Source organism: Sesamum indicum, linkage group LG3, assembly GCF_026168435.1.
Source record: "Sesamum indicum cultivar Baizhima isolate 11 linkage group LG3, ASM2616843v1, whole genome shotgun sequence".
In the NCBI taxonomy this organism is placed as follows: Eukaryota; Viridiplantae; Streptophyta; class Magnoliopsida; order Lamiales; family Pedaliaceae; genus Sesamum; species Sesamum indicum.
Genome location: NC_142659.1, coordinates 18,572,060 through 18,578,059, shown reverse-complemented (window position 1 = coordinate 18,578,059; position 6,000 = coordinate 18,572,060).

Here is a 6,000-nt window from a genome sequence, read left to right as displayed (position 1 = left end):
GGATTTCAAATGACTCGATTTGAAAGGAATTTAAAATCCATCCATATTTATCAAAATTTAGTACAAAACTATAATGGAAGGATTTGAAATCCATGATCTTTAAATTCTTCCATCCAAATGCAACCTTAGATAATTGGGTGTGCGCTTCACTTACCTTTTTTGGTTGGATCCATTTTAATGTTGTTTTTTATACAAATCGCGTGTCCGTTTTTTTTGAGATTACGCTTGGGGGTTTATTTGCCCATCTCAGACAATCAAAAATGTATTAAGGTTGAAGAGGCAACAAGAAACATGTACTATAAGAGCAAACAAGTATGTGAATTGCTAAACTTTTGAAGGGAGTGGATTGAAACGGGGATGCAGTGAAAGCGTGGAAATTTAAAATACAAAAATTTAATGAAGGGTGCACCCTTGATATACCCCGGGCTTTCAGTGTACAATATACAAACTAAAAATGCTAAAAGAAAGCTATGGAGAAAATGAGAATAACTAGTCTTACAAAAAAAAGTAGGGGGTTAATTATATTTTATCATCTGAATTATGATTTTTTTGTATTTTAGTATCTAATTTTTTTTTTTTGGTCAACTTACCATCTCATATTAATGAAATTTTGTGCTTTTTCATTTATAACTATTTTTCAATTAAGTTTATGTTGAAATAAATCACATGCAGTGCACATGTGATAGTCAAGGATTATGTGATGTGATATTTTTCACTTATGCATAATATGTGATGTTTTTCGGCATAAAAAATCAATAAAAAATGATCGTATATGGAAAAGTGCAAATTTTGCAAAGTTGAGATGGTAAGTTAACACAAAAAGAAAGTTTCGATGGCAAAGAGTAATAGACATAGTTCGAGTGGCAAAACAATCTTTTTTGGAACGGGTTAAATATTATTTGGAACCTGAACTTTTGGAATGGGTACTGTAATGGGAGAATATCTGTAACTGGTATATGCATTACACAAATATTGCAACGGCTTCTCAAAAGCCGTTACAAAGTTTGGCCAGCTCTTGTAATGATTTACGACACCCTTTACAATCATTGATTGGTAAATAAAATTCATATTGTACCTCCTTTTAAAATGAAATTAATAATAATTTTGCTTTGCATTTTGGAACAATTTCTGTAACACAATATGTGAAAATTTTCAATATTTTTAGAACGTGATATGTATCCCGTTTTGCAACGAGAAATGTACCTCTTTTATGAAACGAATTTTGTACCTCATGTTTAAAAAATTTTTGTACCTCATGTTCTAACGGGTTTTCTTCCGCTTTCTACATAGTTTTTACACCCACTTTCTAAAATTGATTTTGTGCCTCATTTTTAATTGATTTTTTTACCTCATTTTGGAATAGGGTTTTGTTTTGCTTATTTCAACAATCTTTTACTTTTTTAGAATGGGTTTTATAATGATTTTCATGTTATGTGCTATAAATTGTATCACAATCTCTGTTACAAAATCCAGTACAAATGTTCTATTTTTTAAAAAAATAAATTACTTTTATTTTTTTACATTTAAATTAATTTAATCTGTCTTGTTCTAATAATTTCTTTGAATTTTAATTTATAATTTTTTTGAACCTTTAAATTTGGATTATTTAAAAAAAATTGAAATGCAAGTAAATATTAATTACATAATTAATAAAATAAAGATAATATTAGTTCAAAATTTGCATCTTAATACAATTTTACAAAAGATCAGTTACCTAAATCGACCTCCCCGCTAGTAGCGTCCACATTGTCCTATGCATCGTTGCTAGGGGCCAGGGGATCGACTGGAGATTGGGATCGATCTGGTAGTGGAGGATCGGTAGATTAGTCATCACATGCACGAACATCATCTCGAGCTTCATGACTCGATCATTGAGATCTAGGCGTTGCAGCGGCGATGGCGGTGTATACGTGGACGTTTCTGCTGTGATGGTCCAACAACCGAGTTGTGGGCCTTTGAGCCCAGATCGAAGACACGTCTCTTATTCCAATTGCCCATGACATCTATAGGTGTTGCTCGGTAATGCCTATTAAGGCTTTAGAAGAGAATGGAGGATGTTGCCCATCTACCGTTGCTTGGGCTAGTTGGTCCTCCAGTATCTTTTGGAAGATCTCATGCAAAACGAAAAAATCCATTAGTAATAGAAATATAAATTAATTATAATTATAAAATGAGAATCGTTTCTATAAACAATTAACTTACCACCACATACTCTATCCTTGGGCCGCTCCAGTTTCATCACCCTTCTTCTTGCAGCATCTAGAGAACAACTCCATCTGCTTCAGAGTCGGATCGAGTTGTGTATCCTATCCAACTAAAGAAAAAAATAATTGACTCTGACTTTCGTTTGTGCATCCCAACAAAGGATGATCCCTGGCGGTAGACGATAGCCGCTGTCGCGTAATTATATTTCAACAGAATATGTTTAGAGTTTAAATTTAGTTATTTATTGTAATATTGCCTACATAATTCGTTGACCTCTAACTTCAGTTATTTTAATGGAATTTATTGTTATTTTACCTTTATTATATCATGAAAACCAACAAAAGTAACTTTTATATACTTTCATATTTTTTCTATTCTTTAGTTACCTACACAATTTATTTTAAACATTAATACATAAATGAATTAAAGGAAAAAATTTTAAAGATTGAGTCACGTTAGTTTATCTTTGATATGCTTATTATATATTTTGGAATAGTTTATAGAATTTGTCTTATTTTAGAACATTCACTCTTGCATTCCGTTGTGATTTCTGTAAAGTCCTTTTTCTAATGGTAATTAGGTTAAAAAAATAATAAGTTAACGGTTGAGGGATAATAATTTAATGAAAATTTGGACTCAGATATAATTTTATTAATTTCCACTGAATAATGAAATGGACTTGTATTGGATTTTAATTTTTTTAAAGTAGATTTTCAATCTGAAATGTCTCATCGATGTTTACCTGGAGCTGCTAATCGAGGAGTTGCAGAATTTGTGGATTGTGGGTATACTAATGCACGACAATGCAAAGAATGAGATATTCACGACGCACGCCGCGTTGATGTGGACTGTAAACAACCTACCCGTCTATAGGATGACTTCTGGATGGAGTACCGCTGCTGTTATGGGGTGTCCAGTTTGTATGGAAGACACACATGCATTCTATTTGCAGAACAGTAAGAAGGCGTGCTACTTTGACTGCTATAGATAGTTCCTCCCTCATGACCATCCGTACGTAGAAGCAAGAAAGAATTAACTAAGAATCGAATAGAAAGGAAGGTTGCACATCCAAGATTGATGGAAGAACAGAACCACGATTGGGTTGCAGACTTCAATCGTTAATATATGATTTCTCTAATATGTGCAATACCGGTGAAATTCGAATTGAATTACACGGACAATAAGCTGTTGAGTGTATGATTGGGGTCCTACATCTGAGGTCATAACATTCCCGTGTTACTTTGTGAATGGTTACAATTTTCACATTAAATGTCACGGCGTAGGCAAGTCAACTATGACTGTGGGGTGCGTGTCAAAAACTCATTATATACAGATACGAACAATGACTTTTATGGGATTCTCAAAGAAATAATTTAGTTAAATTACCCACTTATTCCAAACATGCAGATCGTTTTGTTCAAATATCGTTGAGTCAATCCTGTGAGAGGTATGAAAGATACATCTTTGTTATCACCTTGTTGATGTAAACTTCAAGAAGTTATACCAAAAGAATGAACCATTCATCCTGATGTAACAAGCAGTACAAGTATACTATATGAAGTACCCTAGGAGGAAGAGAGACAAAGTAAAATAGATGGTTGTATGCAAAACAAAAGTCAGAAGAGTGATTGATGACCCTCCATGGACCGAAGTTGCATTGCAAGAAGAGGAGACAATACCTACTCCACAAGTTGTGACGGACAACCATAGTTATGACCTGCATAAATCAAATGGTATACAATTAGTCGTTGAGTTTTCTGTTGCCAATCACAAGGAGCAGGTACATCTCGCTCGATGAATTGTGAATCTGATGAGGAAACTGATGAAGATCGCTTTAACGAGGATTATGAGACTGTCACCAACAATGTGTTACAGTGACAGTACCAAATTAGAATTGTCCTCCATCAATCGTTCTTAAATATTTGTAACACTGTCTATAAGGACGGAAGGTGAATCGTTCCAAAATTTGGTTCAAATTAATTTCATCAATTACAAACCGTTCCAAAGAAAAAAAAAAAGTTCCTAAACCTATCCCAAATCCCTTTTTTTTTTTTTGTAGTGTTAGTTATTTATTATCGTTATTCTTCAACCTCCAATTATTTATGTCATGAAAAATACACAAAAGAAACTTTTATGTGCTTTCATATTTTTTCTATTCTTTAGTTCCCAACACAATTTATTTTAAAAACCAATACATAAATGAATTAAAGAAAAAAATTAAAAAAATTGACGCACGTTAGTTCAGCCTTGATATGTATCATTATATGTTTTGGAACAGTTTATAGAGTTCTATAGTTAGTGGTTCGATTTTTCTATCATAAAATATTATTTGTCTTATTTTAGAATGTTGACTCATGCATTTTGTTGTGATTTTTGTAAAGTCTTTTTTTTTAAATGGAAATTATGTTAAACAATAATAAGTTAGCGATTGAGGGATAATAATTTAATGATAATTGGTACTCAGATTTAATTTAATTAATTTCTAATGAATAATGAAATGAACTTGTATTGGACTTTACATTTTTAAAGTAGATTTTCTCTAGTATATCTTGTAGTAAAATTTCAGTTTCGAGTAATTGAAATAACGTTTTGAAATATAACAATCGAATTTAGAAATCAAAAGCAATTAAAACCACGTTGAAACAAATATCATAAAAAAGTTAGAAACGCTCTTTCAAGAAAAATTAAATCGAAAACTTACAACGAGAATTGTATCGTAACAATTCTCAATTAATTGTAATCGTTAACTTTAACCGAATACTGCTTGCCTTGAAGAAAATATACCCCCCGTATCATTAGTGCACCGGGTACAACATAATTTCTTCTATGATAAAACGATTGCAATTCTTTTGGTTTTAGCACTATATACCGAAGAACACCTCGAACAAACACTCAAAAGCTATTGACAAAAACTGAGTTTAAATTTTTAAAATATTGGGAGAGAGGCCGAGAGAGAAATTGTTTCAGGAGAGAGATTGAGAAAGAAACTTGAAGTTGTGTCTTGCAAATGAGAAATGGATAGCCTATATACTAAATCCACTAGAAATTACAGCAATAAAACCAGCCATAAAATGCCTTCAAAATCCAAATGAAACAGCCAAAAGATTTTGAAACAGTAGCTGTGTAATAAACCACAATTTTAGGTTTGAAATTTAACATTAAACATCACAGTCAATCTGAAATGTTTGATTTTCATTTCAGGTTTTAAACCTGAAAATCTAACATTTAAACTCCAAAATAATTTTGAGAAAAAGGGCGTTATACCATTGCAACTATATATTGCAAGAAACACATCACAGCAGGAATTCATATAAACTATTTCTTTCTGCACTCAAACAAAAATTAACAGAGATGGATTAATTTCCACATTAAATATCACAAATGTTTATTAAATGCATTCCCTGTTACATAACAAATGCTCAGTTCCAACTATATTTTTTTATGAAGGAACTTGCAGAAGAGTTATCTGAAAAGTAAAAACCATCACTCTTTGCTGCCCAATAATGTTGACTGCGAGCCAAATTTGTGTCTTTTTCGTTAAATGCATTGAAAGATGCACTCTTTGATCCCCACCAAAAATTACAAAAGTATAAAGTTCTTGGGAAAAAGTCAAGGCAGAAAGTCCAGTTATACTCTTGATTGGCAGAAAGTGTATGTTCCCCTAAGTCATCGTCTTTGGATTTACAGTGCAACTTTAATGGTGCAGAGTTTGGTGGGAGATTATTAGTGATGTGAACGGTTTCTTTCTGTGTGATAGCACATCCTTGAAAAATCTTGACTTCCGTAAACAGAAAT